Raw genomic sequence first — 17994 nt, 5'->3', positions numbered from 1 at the left:
TAGTAAATCACGCCCTTTGCCTTTTATTATATGAAAGATTCTGGGTATTTGGAGCATCACGCTTAACCCTTTGAGTGCTGAATGAATATGTCAAAATAGACGTGAAAGTTGCCAAACACTTTTATTCCTCATAATGACCTGTAATGTAGGTTATATAGGAAATATACATTTTTATTTATTTATTTTTACACATTTTTTTATTTGACTTTATGAGCGACGCTGGCAGCATCTTCAGCGGATATTTTCCCATCTCTCACAGAGATGTTGGTACTCAAAGGGTTAAACAACATCTATTAGGCTACTGGTGGGACAGTCCTGATTGGAGGGCCCTGCCTTCCGATTGTGACAGCATCGTATCATGGGCTGGGCGTTTTGTCAGTTATGTGCCGTCCAATGCTGGTCTGTCCTTATTTGTAGTAGTAAGAACGATCTTCATCCAACTGCCGCTGGTGTGGATCACGGAGCGGACAGTGACTAGTCAGCACAAATAAGTTGATCCTGAATAGTCTACATGCTGAAGGTTGACAGGAAACAGTTTGAAATGCATCAAATCGTCACCGACATGGTTGACACTTGAAAAGGTCGACATGAGTTGTTGTAGTTTCATATGTTAATATCGACATGGTCCCAAATTAGTTTAACACATACCCTCCCACGGTGCCTTGCTCGGGACACAGTACCATTTCCAACTTTAGTCCACATCGATCATAAAGCTTTAAAACAGGCATGTCCAACGTTGGCCCTCCAGATGTTGTGAAACTACACATCCCAGCATGCTTTGCCACAGTTTTGCTATTAGAGAATGCTAAAACTATTGCAAAGCATGCTGAGATGTGTAGTTTCAAAACATCTGGAGGGCCAACGTTGGACATGCCTGCTTTAAAAGGTCCAAAGAAAAAAGAAATTGTGAAAATCTCATGTCGATCTTTTCATAAGTCGACCTATCAACCGGGACCACCCTGCCGCTCCTCATGGAATAGTTTAGCAGCGCTCCGCAAAGAGACCATAGGAGGAAGCACATAGTAAAACCCAGTCTGTGCGCAGGAGGGGGATCCTCCGGTGCGCAGGAGAGGGATCCTCCAAGCAGCCTCCATGGCCGACGTCTGGTTGTATAATGGGCTTTTTGGATAATACATCACATTCCTCTAGTAAGTACAGTATTACCAGTTGTTATCTCCAGGCAATACATCGCTGATGCTTACAGGACTGTTCTACTTCACGTGTGCCAGAAGATAATTGTGTTTCCTTGGCATCACTTGTGCCGGGGAGCCAGGACAAGGTTACACACAGGCTTTGCCACCAGAGCAGGAGCTGACACCTGCAGTACTCTGGGTGAGGTATGCAGGTATTCCCACACAGGTCCCTACAGGAAGAGCTATGTCTGGTGGAGACGCTGCCCAGCCTATATTTGCCTTTGTGACAGAATCATCTCCTCTGGTATTTGGCAAGTCAACATTATCCTCTCACCAGCCTTATCCTGCGTGGTGTGAAGACACACATGGCCTTCCCTGTCATCTGCTGGGGGTAGACCGCCCGGGGAGCAGTCCCAGGATGGCAATACCCTGGTCTGGCACCTTACATTACCGCTAATATACCCTGCTCATGTAGGAATAGTGGATATGTACATGTTAGAGGGACACACAGGCGGCCCATGATATGTAGGAGTCTGCCCCATGCCACTGTACGCTCAGCAGATAGAGACATGTACTGTGCCAGCTTTGGGAGGATTGCTTACCAGTACCTATACGAGTCTATGTACATCTGCACAGTACCATCTCTCTTATACTGCCTGCAATACCCAGCACCTACACAAGCAGGCCTATGCACAACTGCACAGTACCATTTCTCTAATGTAGGGTACACACCAGGACGACCCACTCAGGATGACGCGGAGCGCACGACCCGCTCACGATGAGTGCACCGCGAGAGCGGTACCGATCCGAACGCGACCCGCACCCGGGTGTATGGTTGTTTCCAGATCCTACCTGCTGCAGGTAGGATCTGATTAGCGACCGTCTGACCGACCCACGGGGCCACGCATCCCATCGGAATCGGATCACAACAGGACAGAAAAGGACCCAATCAACACACAATCTACATCCAATCGGTCGGAATTGGATCTAGATTGATAGGATCAGACCCTTGTCGTCCTGGTGTATACCCAGCATTACACTTGCCTGCAATACCCAGCACCTACACAAGCCAGCCTATGTACAACGGCACAGTTCCATCTCTCTTACACTGCCTGCAATTCCCAGTACATACAAAAGCCTATGTACAACGGCACAGTACCATCTATCTCAAGATGCGTACACACGGGATTGGAGTGTGCACTGGCGATAAATCGCCGGGTGCGCTCTTCCGTTTTTGGCCCCCTAATGGTCGCTGGTCGGAGGAGCTTCCCGACCAGCGACTTCCCCTTCCTCTTCTCCCAGCAGTGTGACATTTTCATCTGCTACCATCTCTGGTCACTGATGAAAACGGGACACTGAGCAATATATTGGCAGCGATCATTTTGCTCGGTGTGTACACAGCTTTACACTGCCTGCAATTCCCAGTACCTACACAAGCCTATGTACAACTGCACAGTACCATCTCTTACACTGCCTGCAATTCCCAGTACCTACACAAGCCTATGTACAACTGCACAGTACCATCTCTTACACTGCCTGCAATTCCCAGTACCTACTGTACACAAGCCTATGTACAACTGCACAGTACCATCTCCCTTACACTGCCTGCAATTCCCAGTACCTACACAAGCCTGTGTACAATGGCACAGTACCCTTTATCTTACACAGTCTGCAATTCCCAGGTCAAACGTACAGTTATGATGATCACTACCAGTCAAATAGGATTTTAAATGGCTAGCTCACAAAATCTGAATGGCCAACAGCCGCATTGGCTACCCTGCTTACGCCTTTATTGCCTAGGACAGGCAGCCAAATCAGCCTGTAACGTGTAATTCATACTGTCATTATAAGCTTATAGGATCATGTCCTAGGGCTATATTGAAGGTATACTGATCATGGCTCGACAGTGTCTAGATAGACAGTCAAAAAGGTCAACACTAAGATGTCAACATGCACAAGGTCATATATGACAATGGTCGACACGTGAAAAGGTCAACGTAAGTTTTTATGTTCTTTCTTTTAATTTTTGGACTTCCATACTTAAATTAAGTACCAGCCAATCAGCTGCTGTCATTTTATTCAAACACAGCAAGTAAGGAGCTGATTGGCTTGTCCTTTATCTCTCCAAAGCTTGGTACATAGACCCCCTATATTTGTATAATTAGCCTACTTAATAAGCAACGTGTGTCTTGTGCATTACACCTTTGTATCTAACATTCCTCGGTACGTTCCATTGGGTCAGAGCTCAGCGGCTTGGTCCCGCCCCTTACTAAGCTTATCTCAGTGGTTCTTCAGAACCCACATAGAGGGGTAGATTTATTAAGCTCGGTGAAGTGATAAAGTGTCTGATTTTTACCACCGGCCAATCAGCTCCTACCTGTCCTTTTTCAAACCAAGCCTATAACTTCACAGTTAGGAGCCGATTGGTCGGTGATAAAAACCAGACACTTTAGCACTTCATTGAGCTTAATAAATCTGCCCCTCAGTCACATGTTACTCCCAACACTGTACTGGTTTCTGTGACACAGTCCCTATTTCGAGACCCAGGAAATAAGCGGAGCTTGCATGTATATATCAAACACCTCTTTGCAGCTGTATTCCAGTCAGTCATTCACATTGGTTCCAATTCCTCCTGTACCTATGAAGCTTACAATCTATATTCCCTTCCACATGGACACATATACACTAGGGTTTATCAGAAGCCAAGGAACCTTTCTATGTTTTTGCAGGAAGTAAACATGGCAACAGGATGAACCCACACAAGAGCATGGAGAGAACATACAAACTCCCTGTCAGCACGCCCTCCGACAATACAAATAAGGTACAAGATAAATAACATTTAGCAGCAAACGTACTGGGTTCAGATTCCTTAGTCCAGTTCTATTAAAAGGCACCGACATACAGATTGTGAGCTCACCTGATCCCTGTTCCATTCACAATACACAGTAAGTACATACATATACAGCCTATAGTGCAGCCATGAGATCTTATACAGCAGGCAGGGACTGACACCCATCACAGGTCCAGAGTCCGTATGGGAAGGGTTCCTGTACAGGAATGTGGAGACTTTACAGCAGACATCAGGGGATTTGTACGGCTCTATACGGTGTTATACCTGAGGCATAAGGAAATAAGTATCTGACATACAAATAGCAGACATGCCAGTAACCCCGTCCCCCAGGGGGAGGCAGCTCTCCGCCGTATCCTATCCACAAGCCTTCTATCATCTCACATACCGAGGACCTCTTTCAGAAAACAAATTTACATCCAAGTACCGGGGTTCCGATCAGGGCCGCTGCAAGGGTTTTCAGGGTTACGGTATTTAAGATCTACAATCATATGGTCGACATGAAAAAAAGCGGACAGGTGTTTCATATTTTTGGGTGTCTATGTCGACATGGACACGTCTAAGTGTACCGAGTCCCTCGCAAGGCTCCACGCCGTGGTGGATGGTAGGGTGTGAAATACTGCATGTCGGCACAAAACCTTGTACAATAATGCATGTCGACCTTTTTAATGTCAACCTTTTGACCCATCGACCTTTTGACTCCATTAACCTAGAGTCAATCTATCATGAGTCCGGATACCAGTTTTCAGGACCCTAGGCAGATCTTCAGCTTATCGCTCCAACCACCACCCTCACCGGCTCTCCAGGGGTGCCGGACGGGGTCCCGACAGTCATTTACCCGACCAGGGGCGTAACTATAGCACCGCAGCCCCCGCCACCGCGGGGGGGCGCTGTGCATGTGGGGGCGCCGGGGGCTGCGGTGCTATAGTTACCTACCCCCCAATCCCCCGCAGACTTACGTATCTTGCTGGTCCCGGTGGCTCCGTTCTTCTGATGAGGACCACAACAAAATGGCCGCCCCCATATAGCAAACAGTTTTCTGAAACTGTCTGCTGTACGGGGGCGGCCATTTTGTGGTGGTCCTCAGCAGATGAACGGACGGAGCCACCGGGACCAGCGCGATAGATAAGACTGCGGGGGAGGGGGTTAGCATAGGCGGCGGGGCGGCCAGGGGGGGGGGGGTGTTCGACGGGGCGTGGGTATGGGCGCCCCCCCCAACGGCGGGGGGGGGGGGGCGCCCAAAACGTAGCTACGCCACTGTACCCGACGTCGGGATCCCGACAGACAGGTTCCCGACGGCCACTGGCTGTTCTCCCTCGTGGGGGTCCACAACCCCCATAGAGGGAGAATAGAATAGGTGGCGAGCCACCGTGCCCGCAAAGGGCTTTGTTGGGCTCTCCATGCTGAGTCCGGCCAGTCGGGATCCTGACGTCGGGCTAATGACTGTCGGAACCCTATACCACACGCCTCTCCAGAACCTCAGGGGAACGTGTGGAGGTGGCGTCTTAGAAGTTCAACACCTGCCGTTTGCATTAAGTTAACAAAGGACGCCTCTCTCAGAGTGTTGTGGTAGTCAGGGGCGCCCCCAGATTATTGAGCCCCTAGACAGCTGCCTATTAGTAGAGTCAGCCTTGCCTGTGATTGTCTCTGCTACAACTCTTAGCTACAGTCATTTACAGGATAAAGGTATTGGCAGGGATGAGTTACTGAGCCACCAGCATCATTCCTCTTGCAGCAAAGTGGTCAGTAGGACATGACTCATGCACGGAGGGCCTAGGCTAGAGCCAGTACTGCACTATTAGGCTGGACACACTGTATCTTGTAATGGTGCCCATTTATCATGGATCACATTTAGATGCGATCTGGGTGGAATATTACCTCCCAGGATCACATTGTAGAATACGACCCTAACAGCGGCATGTATCATCCTGCGATGCGCTCAGCTGGGCACCGGGGGGGGGGGGGGGGTTGTGCATGTGCGATTAGTGCTGACCCCGGTGGCAGTGCGGTGGGTAGCCCATAGGCTACAATGGGCTACCGCCTTCACAGAATGACAATCGCCCAGAGATGCGAACCACTGCTGCCTGATTTTGATACATTAGGCAGCTTCACATCCACCATAGAAACCTATGGGGGAGGCGGATGGCGGCGCTGCAGGAGAGGTCTCTCCTGACACATTACAGTGATAGCAGCAAATATTGAATGTTAAATGGGCCCCAATGGGAGCTGTTACAGCAGGACAAAGCCTACAAGGCCTCGCCGAACCGTACAGACTTATGTAAGGTACCCATTGCCGCCAATGGGCTTACTTCTGCTAACTCTATAATATATATACCCCAGGGCAACTGGAGACACCCCACAAAATCATGGAGAGAACATACAAACTCCATGTCAGCAGGCCATTGGTCTGATTCGAACCAAAGAGAGTATTGATTGGCAGTATCTAGGGCGACAGTCAACAGATAGACATGAGTTTGTCGTGATTTTTACAGCCACTTCCTGCTGTCCACCTATCGCCACTGCCCACCCACCGGTCCCTGCAGATGCCCACTAGTCCCCACCGATGCCTGCCAGTCCCGGTACACTGCTTTCCTGGGTTTTCCCTTCAGTGGAAAAGGTGTCTACCTGGGCAAAACCCAGAGCAGTGGAAACAGGGACCCCAGTGTGTAGACCCAACAAAATCCCGGGACAAACATCCCAGGTTTGACCCAGGATTTTGGTGGAAAAGTGGTATAAGTGAACAAGGTTAGTAGATAAGACAGCTAAGTAAGAGAGTGTCCCAGGGCTGTATATATCAGACTAAGTGGCAGAGGTTAGTAAATGAGACAGTCAGTAAGCGAGAGAGGCTGCGGACATGGTGAGTCGGCATCTGTCAGTTATTGGATGGGAATTTCCTTCAGTCATAGTCACGCTAGAGTCAGACAAGGTTCTAGAACAGGACCACTGCAGGTGCACGATGATGACCGAGGGTATAATGCAGCATTTGGAGTAATAATACAGCTCTGTAGACAGCCCCTTCATCAGCTCAGTACTGGGGTTATGTACAGTTATACCCAGAGCACACAGCATTACCAAACTCCTCTCCCCCTCCCCACTGTCACAGCAGTCTGGGCTCAGTACCTTGTAGCCACAGTATCACACAGTAACTGGACAGCGCAACTTCTGACTACAACGCTGGCATGTCACATATTGAAATGAGGCGGAGTATTTATTACCAGTTATTTATATAGCACACACATATTCCGCAGGGCTGTACAGAGTATGTCAGGCAACCAAACACATGGCAAAGATGCTCTAATCCAAACTCGCCAAAGTCCAAATAACTATCAGTGTAGATGTCACATGGCAGGCAGGTACCATCCGGGTACAGTACCAAACATTCACACCTGTGCTCTAACCCCTGAAGTGCCAGGGAAGACTATGACACGATAAAAACCAAGTGACATGTGACAGCTTCTCACACGTTCCTTACAAGACACAGACATACTCTGAGACCGTGCAATCTCTCTGCCTGGTACAGTCACCTCTGCCAGGGAAACCACAGCACATGTGCAGCTGGTAGAACCACCTCTCTCACAGGTGGGCAGAGTTGTGCCTGCGACTTGATGCCAACGCCTAAGCTGATGGTCTCCCTGCTGAGATGCCTACTGGCTGCAGAACCAACTTGTACCATCGATCGCACCATTCAACATGGCACTAGCTCTATGGAGGCATAGAATCTCCGCCTGAACATGGCCACCTGCGTCAGTGCAACTGCCGCAAAAGACTCAGTCGCGGACCACAACATGCCCTCGCGTGGCTTATTAACCCCCATTACAACCCAGGAACCCCCACTGAAATCCACAGCTCTGCGCCCACTGACATTAATCATCGGGACAACCACTTCCAAGATGGGATGTTGCCCATAGCAACGCAGCAGGTTCTACTTATTTATTATTGCTTTCTAAAAGATAACACATCTTTTGGCTGCTAAGGGCAACATCGCATCTGCAATAGAACTTCCCATCAACATCCCATCTTCTTCAACAACGATTGGTTGCTATGGGAAACATCTCACATTCAATAGAACTCCCATCTTAGTAAATGTAGCCCTTAGCGCGCACCTGCGAATCAGCCCACGCAGTGCACACGCGTGTTGCGTCAGCGAAAGGTAGCGCGTTAAAAAGTGTTTACCAAGTATGTAACTTTTAGAACGAGTTCACAAAAGAGATGCACAATAATGGCCTCTTGCTGGGTAATTCAAAGGGGGTAACCCAACTCCTGCAGAGACTTTTTTTTTTTTTTTTTAATTCCCCAAAAACTCAAAACCCTCTATTCATCAATGGGATTTCCAAAAGCAGCACAAAGGAATCTGTCACCAGGCTGTATGAGGCATGTACCAGCAGCAGAGATTAATTACCATTATAATCAGAGACACAAAGCAAGGACTTACCTTCAATGAGCACAATCAGCAGCAGCAGAGGAACCCAGGCTGACAGCGGAGGGGGCGGATTCCCAGCACTCACGGATCAGTTCCTTGTTGGTAAATACTAAATGCAGAGTTGCGACAAAGTGACAAAACTTTTTACAATCCAAATGGGAGAGAGCAGATGGGGGGCAGCAGCAGGTGGTGGCATGGGGGGTACTGTCCTGGCAGTGGCACTGCTGCTGTTGCATGGGTCTCTGTACATGAGGCTTCTGACTCCTCTCACCTCCAGCTTAGAAAGTCCCTGTGCATGCAGCTGAAGTGCTCTGTGAGTCAGACGCAGCCAGCAGGCAGGCACCTCCCTTTCTCTCTACGGTCTCCCTGTAGCTGATCAATTTCACTCCCCTCTGGAATGCAATCCTTAATTCTGCAGCCTCCTGGCTGCATCCACTCTGCTCCCCCTGCCCTGATTCTGTGCCTGCCTGGTGGGCTTCTCCTCCCTCTCCCAGCGACAGCACCAGCATGGGACCCAGTGTGTGCCAGCCTCCACCCCTCACACACACACCCCTCTTACAGGACTGCTGCGGCCGGGCGTAGTAGCTATCAGTCATTGTGCATGCTCAGAAGTATTGATCACTATTGTATAGGACAGTTTCCCAAACTCAGTCCTCCTCAAGGCCCACGTAAAGCTGGGCACACACCCTGCAACATGACCCATTGTCCAAGCTCTGCTCATGGACTCTGCATGTACACTCTGATTGCCATCACCTGTGCTGAGCCACTCTTCTCATCAGTTATCTAGTACAGCACAGGTGTCAGTAATCATGCAGTGAAAGGGAAATCCAGGAGCAGAGCATTTTTTAGCTAATGGAATGGGTCATGTGGGAGGTATAAGTGCATGATGCATACAGATAGAGCCTCTCCCATCGCACCGACCGCCATCCCATCTAAAGGGGCATACCTGCCTACCTGACCCTCTCCCTCAGAGAGAAAATGCTTTGTTCCTGGAATTCCCTGGTAATGTATGATTGCCAGCAATCTGTGGGGAGCTGGGTAATTGATAAGAAAGGTGTTTCAACCACAGGTGATGGCAATCATACAATACCAGGGAAGGTCAGTAGCACTGCCTATACATATGCCCACGCCAGTAGTAGCATTGCCTATACATATGCCCACACCAGTTGCCAACAGTAGTAGCGTTGCCTATATATGTCCACACCAGTTGCCGACTCTAGTAATGCTGTTGATACATAGGTTTACATCAGTTGCCGACACTAGTAGCACTGCCTATACATATGCTCACACCAGTTGCCGACAGTAGTAGCGTTGCCTATATATATGTCCACACCAGTTGCCGACACTAGTATCGCTGCTTATACATATGTCCACATCAGTTGCCGATACTAAAAGCGCTGCCTGTCCACATGCTCATGCCAGCTGTCGACACTAGTAGTGCTGCCTGTACATATGCCCACACCAGTTACCGACAGTAGTAGCGGTGCCGATGCATGTCTACGCCAGTTGCTGACAGTAGTAGCGCTGCCTATACATATGTCTACACCAGTTGCTGACAGTAGTAGCGCTGCCTTTACATATGTCTACGCCAGTTGCTGACAGTAGCGCTGCCAATACATATGTCTACGCCAGTTGCTGACCGTAGTAGAGCTGCCTTTACATATGTCTACGCCAGTTGCTGACAGTAGCGCTGCCAATACATATGCCCACACCATTTGCCGACAATAGTAGCGCTGCCTTTACATATGTCTACGCCAGTTGCTGACAGTAGCGCTGCCAATACATATGCCCACACCATTTGCCGACAATAGTAGCGCTGCCTATACATATGTCTACACCAGTTGCTGACAGTAGTAGCGCTGCCTATACATATGTCTACGCCAGTTGCTGACAGTAGCGCTGCCAATACATATGCCCACACCATTTGCCGACAATAGTAGCGCTGCCTATACATATGTCTACACCAGTTGCTGACAGTAGTAGCGCTGCCTATACATATGTCTACGCCAGTTGCTGACAGTAGCGCTGCCAATACATATGTCTACGCCAGTTGCTGACCGTAGTAGCGCTGCCTATACATATGTCTACGACAGTTGCTGACAGTAGCGCTGCCAATACATATGCCCTCACCATTTGCCGACAATAGTAGCGCTGCCTTTACATATGTCTACGCCAGTTGTTGACAGTAGTAGCGCTGCCTATACATATGTCTACACCAGTTGCTGACAGTAGTAGCGCTGCCTTTACATAGGTCTACGCAAGTTGTTGACAGTAGTAGCGCTGCCTATACATATGTCTATGCCAGTTGCTGACAGTAGTGCTGCCTATACATATGTCTACGCAAGTTGCTGACAGTAGTAGCGCTGCCTATACATATGTCTACGCCAGTTGCTGACAGTAGCGCTGCCAATACATATGCCCACACCATTTGCCGACAGTAGTAGCGCTGCCTTTACATTCTGTATGCCCACACCAATTGGAGACACAGTAGTAGTACTCACTTTGGGCCCCATTTATTAAGTCATATTTGCGGCTAAATCGCTTTTCGTTCCCGGACACTGACGGGGTTTAGTAGCCGGGAGGGAGCTCCCTCTGTGCTGCCAGCGCCGCTGCCTCTCACGCTCATGACAGGCGCAGCCAGCAGCCACAGAGGACAGCAGAGGATGCAGGGCTGAGAGAGCGCCTATTCTGCCCAGCACCTACCTGTCCTGCATCCTCTGCTGAGCAGGTAGCACTGGCCCTGCCTGTGGGTATTATGTAGTGTGTCTACCTATACCTGGTGCAGTGTGTCTAAGGATCTGTTCCTGGCACAGAAGGTATAAGTGGCATAATGTGAATAACGGACACTACTGTACAGTGTAATTGAAATTGGTATGGTTATGTGGCCAGACCACACCCCTTCCCCATGAAGCCACACCCCTAAAAAATTGACGCTTACCTTCGGCGTGTACTGTCCCTGCTTTCACTAGTGGGAGAGGGGGGGGGGGTGGCACCAATTCCTTTCTGGCACTCAGCACCAAAATGTCTAGTTACAGAACTGCACAGCTGACACAATGGGGGAAATTTACTAAAGGAAATTTGTAAAAAAATAGTTGTATTTGTATCCAGAAATACACTTATTTTTGACATTTACTATCCTGAAAATACGGCAATTCGTAGTCGTATTGATGTGCTATCAATACGAATACGAATTGCCATATTTTCGGGATAGTAAATGTCAAAAATAAGTGTATTTCTGGATACAAATACAACTATTTTTTTACAAATTTCCTTTAGTAAATTTCCCCCAATATGTCTGTGATATGTCTTTCACAGAGATGTCGCTGGTACACCCCGACCGATGAGCATCGATATATCGGCTGCTCAGTTAAACAGACGATATATCGGCCAGTGTGTACCCAACATAACAGTCCAGGCTTTAAGGCTAGAGTTGCTTGTGCACAGGTACAATGTCTAGGTAGACAGTCAATAAGTATCTACCTTTTTCATATGTTGACCTATTGTCTGGCTACTTATAAATGGTCAGCCTACTAATCCACACAGGATAATCTATGGCTGCTGCCGCTGGAGATCTACATTCTCCCACAGAGATTTTATATGAGCTACTTTCTACAATAACAGGAGAAAACTACATATTTTTTACATCATTTTCACTTTAAGGAATGTAACAACATTGAGGGGAAGCGGCCAAAGAATAATTGATAAAATATGTATTATAATATGTTGCTTTATATAATAACCTGCTGCCAGGGGTTAAAGTGTGTGTGTGTGTGTGGGGGGGGGGAACGGGGTGGAACTGAGTTCCACCACCTGTAATGGTCGGTGGAACTATTTTTTCTCCACCATGGTCCTACTCAGTAATTCCAACAACAACAAAAAAACACCAACATCAGTAGATGATGCAGCCACATCCAAAATTCCACTTCCTAAGTACCTGGTGGTTCCCTGGTTTTCTTCCACCTGTGGCCTGCACCTCTTGGGAGTTACACCACCTTTCCTGGACCACTAAAAACGCTGCCAGCTACTTTGACCTCTGGACTTTGGCCCTTATTCTGATCGGTGCGGCCGGATCCGAATATGCGGCCAGCACCGTGCTTCCTAAACCCCGCCTTCCATACGGATCGCCAACTCCGTCCGTACGCGGTAAGAAGCTGTCTGAACGGACCGCACGCGTATTTCTCATGAATACACCTCCTCCATCTCAGGGAACCTCCCCCATCATTCGATGGTCGCAGACCATCGAATGCAGGACCGAGTGGTCAGGCAGCTCCCGCAACCTCAGACCACACGGGCATTTCCCCGTGCAAAAGCAGGGATCTGGGCGGGCAGCTGACATCCGGCAATGTCATATGTCCGCCCCCTAAACGTGCGTCACGGCCGCATTACCATACGTACGCCCAGCGTTTGCATGGGAACGCCCATGAAACACGGGGTGTAAACATATGGTAATGAGCCCAAACAGCCCTTCACACCCCTCTCCACCCCCTGTTCGTAGTGTACACATTTCATGCGGAATGTGGCCGTGCGTCCCGCTCGCACATGCGCAGAGACGCCTCTGCACATGTGCAGGCACGAACGCACGCGGATATTACCGCACCAACCAGAATAAGGGCCTTTATTATCTATGGTATAGTAACATCATAGGTTTGATGCAACATTCTTACCAAACTCAGGGTAAAACCAATCTCACTGTGTATTATAACAATCAGACACTGGAGGATATACAGGATGGATGGAGTCAGCTTCATCCAGATTATAATGCAGGAATCCGGAGTGCTTGGGAGATGGCATGATAAATGTCAGACACAACACTCCCGTCTCCTCAGGCTGGACAGGGCTTGCTGCACTCAGCAGCACTGAGACGTTTACTCCAGGAGACTCAGCCAGGATTAATATCATAGAATCAGGGCCGGTGCAAGGCACCAGAGCGCCCCAGGCAAGTCGGGGTGGGGGCGCCCCGGGTTCTGCCGCCCGGGTACCTGTCCTGCGGCGCTGTAAAGCTGGCGGCGGAGGCGGCAGCGGGGGGTCCCTGCAGTCAATAAGAAATAACGAGCGCTATCCGCCGGGCTATGCGGAAACGCTTCTGTTTTGGAAACACTGGCCGCACGGCGCACGCTGATTGGCTGAATCTCAGCCAATCAGCGTGCAGCCAGTGTTTCCAAAATAGAAGCGCTTCCGCATAGCCCGGCGGATAGCGTTCGTTATTTCTTATTGACTGCAGGGACCCCCCGCTGCCGCCGCAAGCCTTTTCGCACATATACGCAGCAGGACAGGTACCCGGGCGGCAAGGGGGGGGCGAAATACCGCCCTCCAGTGGCTGGCGCCCCAAGGCAAATGCCTAGATTTGCCTAGTAGTGGCGCCGGCCCTGCATAGAATGGATACCAGAAGCCACCCAATGGTGAGTGAGAGATACTGGGCATTATTCTGGTTCACTCCTTCGGGCAAATTCCTTCTTAGATGGACAAAACCAGGAGGGGCAGCAGGAGGGGCAGATGTAAAATGTGCAGAGAGAATTGGATTTGGATGAGTTATTTTGTTTCTGTGCAGGGTAAATACTGACTGCTTTATTTTTACACTGCAATATAGATCTCATTTTGAAGTAAAACCCCTCCTAAATCTAACTGTCATCTCCAAACTGACTCACTTCTATTTGAATTTTGAACTGCGCTGCAGCCCAAACCCCTGGATCCGCCACTGTTCATACCACACACATATACAGCATTTCCCATATGGGTACCAAAAAAATACAACAAAACCCCAAATAGAGGCAACAGAATCCACTCAGACAACTCTCCTCTGTAGGTCTTTCTCCGTTCATGAAGGGCTCAGTGGATTCCTCCCGCAGCCCCTACACACACCGCTCCGGCCCCCCTTCTCCACTGCTGGAACCCAGTATTGTAGTTGTTGTGAGTGAGGTCTGTTTGCTCCACAAGGAAGCTGTGGGATTGGGGTGGCAGGGAAATAAAAACATCCCCCCAGGCTGATGTGTGTTAATCGTTCCAACGCTGACAGGGGCTAAACTAGAAAGCTGGAGAGAGCAGGGATATTATGTTACATTGGCCTGAAAATGGTGTTACATGCACACCTTACTCTAAATAACATCACCTCTATCTGCATCTCTGCGCCACCAGCGCCAAGTCACAAGCAGGTGATTAACGCAGGTCGTGCCTCTGAAGCGTTCATAAATAACTTTATAGAACTTTCTTAGCAATAGGGTCCCTGCGGGGATTATTTGTTATCCTTCATTTATAAAGTGTCTACACAGCACTTTTTAAAGAAACATTCAAGTCAGTTCCTACCCCATCGAGCTTGCAATCTAAAGCAGGGTTGCCGACCCTCCCGGAATTACTGGGAGGATCCCGAAAATCGGGTCCTCCTCCCGGCCCCCCGGAAAGGTGGGCAACCCTCCCGGATTCCGGGGGACCCCCACGCCACCCCCCGATTGCGGCGTCTTCCCCATACCTTTTGGATTGAAATTGTCAATCCGCAGGTGTCAGAGGAGGGGGCAGAGCTAAAATCAAGTCATTTTAGCTCCGCCCCCTCCACGGAGATCCGTGAATTGGTGTTTTTAACATCCTGGGAGCGGGGCTTAATGATGTAAAGCTCAAGCCCCGCCCCCCGACCTGCAGCTGGATGTCTCCTCTCCGGGCTTCTCCCGGAGAGGAGACAGAAAAAGTCGGCAACCCTGATCTAAAGTCCTGATTCAGAGATGGGGGTAAATGTAATTGCAGGCGTCGGCGGGTTCTGAGCGAGTCTGCCTAAAATTTTAAAGTAGCAATCATTAAAAACCAAGCTGGCTTTGTCATTTTTTTTTGCAAATTACATTTTTATTGGTTTTAAATACAGGTACAGAAACATTCTTTGGTTTCAATCAGCGTCCGACCAGTCTTTTCAAAATCAGCTGCGTTTCCTTCTCGGCAAAAAGCGCTACATGCTCCTAGCTGAGCGTCCCGCCAGTCTTATCTTCCCGCCTGACAAATAGCGCTACAAACTTACAGCAGCCAGGGCCACCACTAGTAATTTTGGGGTCCGGGACTGACCTTCAGTCCGCCCCCCCCCCCCCCCCCCATCACCTGCACCCGCACCCCCCCTCCCGACGGGTGGGGGAGGCGGTGTGCAGGGGTGGGGGGTGTCACTGTGGACAGCTGCCCGGGCCCCTCCAGAGGCCGGGGCCCAGGACAGCTGTACCCACAGCACCCCCTGTAGGCGGCACTGACAGCAGCTCCCGGGGGCAGTGCCATCTTCCCCATTTTGGTGGGTCCCTGGACAACTGCCCCTGGACAAGCTCTATGGGAAAGACGGCACTGGTTGAGTTTACTCCAAAGAGAACATACAACACACACCAAAAGGGTCTGTGTTTGGAGTTGAACCCATGACCCCAGTAATGTGAGGCAGCCATGCTTACACTCAGCTGCCAAATGTTGCAATGTGCACAAGTTGTGTAACCTGAACACTCCAGGAAACCTACAGTAAATAATCATTGCAGTAAAAAGAGGTAGCGCCTGATTGGTTGCTAGTAATTACTGAGCTCAAACTTAAATTAACCTAAAGGTCGACATACAAAATAAAAAAAGGTGATGTTTCCCATAGCAACCAATCAGATTCAGTCTATCATTTTCTAGGATGAAACAGAGAAATGGTACACACATCTGATTGGTTGCTATGGGCAACATCACCTCTTTTCCTTTCAGAAGTTTTAGTAAATTTACCATCTAGTCATTGACCAAATGCTTCCTATAGACAGTAATCACAATAGTGACATCTATAGGCTGATAGAAGGTACTGCAAGTTCTTTTTAAAACAAAACAAATACAGGCATATTTTCTAAAAGGTTCAGTTATGTGGTGGGGAACAAAGCTGTGGTTCTAACTGTCCATACTTTTTATGATGGGCAGCCACCAGCACTGGTTTTGCCTATCACTCAGGGTTGCGGACTCTCCTGGAATGTCCGTGAGACTCCAGGAATCATGGGACATCTCACGGACTCCTGGAAGAGGGCCCCTTTCTCCCGCAGCTGCTGCATTGCGGCATTGATATGAACTGCGCATGCGCTAGATGCAGCCGACGTGATGCCGCTGGCATAACTGAGGAGAACAGCGTCTCTAAGGGGCGGGGTAAGTGTATTCACCTGCTCTCCCGGCACTGTCCCCACAACTACTCTTTTCTTGCCCGGCTCTCCCCTGACTCCCCTCTCAGGCAGTGGCGGGCTGTGTACCGCATGCCACCCAGGTCAGTGCGATGTCACAGTCACTGACTTCTTTTGCATCTTGCGGAGACAAGCTATGCAGCCGCACTACGAGTGCCGCTGATGTAGTGCGGCAGAGCCGCCTGTGCTCCCTGAGTCTCTGTGCATGCAGAGAAGGAAGCATGACAGTATCCACCTGCACATTATGCCTTAACAGGCTCAAAGAAGCCCCAGGCCGGCAGCCACCTGACTGCCACTACTGCAGAAACAGGAGGATTGTGCAGCCTTACAGACCCACCAGGGATATCGTGACCCACCACAGAGACAGTGAGGGTCTTTCCAGGTGAATCCTACTTGCAGTATATTTATATATAGATTATACATATACTGTAGATAGCTCGGTAATTGTTTCCTAGCACGGCGCCCGTGATTTTGATTGCATTGATCGCGGGCGAAAAAAAATCGACGCGATTTTTACATTGGAATCAATGTAAAATGGTCCCTGAGACCCAATTCTACATTAATTCCAAAGTAAAAAGCCCTAAAAACCCCAATTTTAATTGCAAACCCCCCCTCATGGTTGAAATGCCCCCCCCCCCCATTGTTAACGCCACCCCACTATTGACGCCAACCCGAAGCGTGGCGAGCGCAGCGAGCCCGCAAGGCGCGGCGGTACGCGTCCTCCGACCTTTTCATAACCCCACTATCCACGTCGGCATGGAGTTGATGTTATAAAGTGTGGCGAGCGCAGCGAGCCACCGAGCCCGAAGCGTGGTGCGTCCCGCGAGGGGACGCGCATAACTTCACAGGTATACGCATCCGCTCGCCACGCTTCGGGCTCGGTGGCTCGCTGCGCTCGCCACACTATATAAAATCAAATCCACGCCGCTGTGGATAGTACGGGGTATGAAAAGGTCGGAGGACGCGTACCGCTGCGCTCGCCACGCTTCGGGTTGGCGTCAATAGTGGGGTGGCGTTAACAATGGGGGACCATTAACCATACTTAATACCCATGAGGGGGCATATACAATCAAAAAAAGGGCATGTTCCCTATGTAAAATCGCGCTGATCGCATTATAATGGCATGCGATCGACGCGATTTTAACTTTAAAAGATGATTTAACATTGATCTCTATGGGAAAATCGCGTTGATCGCGTCGCTTGCATCGCATGCCATTATAATGGCATGCGATGGACGCGATCAACGCGATTTTCTCATTGCCGGCAATAAAGCCTGGTAATTGACAAAATATCGCGTCCATGGCGTACCTTAACTTAAGGTATGCGATCAACCCCGACGGGCGCTGTGCTAGGAAACAAGTACCAATAGCTCTATTAATCCTTGCTGCACTGGGGGGGGGGGGGGTGGTTAACGGTGTCGGTGGGCTGCTTCTTTGTGCTGCCACC

General features: G+C 49.5%; 1 protein-coding gene across 7 annotated transcripts in view; it reads right to left on the bottom strand.

The window, feature by feature from the left end:
- Positions 1-17994, bottom strand: part of ADAMTSL4 (ADAMTS like 4) — a 190146-nt gene that overhangs the window by 138537 nt on the left and 33615 nt on the right. The window contains exon 2 of one of the 7 annotated variants that reach the window (XM_083167070.1): positions 8414-8510. The exons of 5 other annotated variants lie outside the window; for them this stretch is intronic. The gene's annotated coding sequence lies outside the window, so the exon portion shown is untranslated. Of the gene's footprint in view, positions 1-8413; positions 9065-17994 lie in introns of those variants that run through there. One more of the 7 variants, XM_083167069.1, reaches the window with a different exon arrangement.

The sequence above is a fragment of the Crinia signifera genome, chromosome 12, assembly GCF_055691185.1.
Source record: "Crinia signifera chromosome 12, ASM5569118v1, whole genome shotgun sequence".
In the NCBI taxonomy this organism is placed as follows: Eukaryota; Metazoa; Chordata; class Amphibia; order Anura; family Myobatrachidae; genus Crinia; species Crinia signifera.
This window is presented reverse-complemented; position numbering and strand designations above follow the sequence as displayed.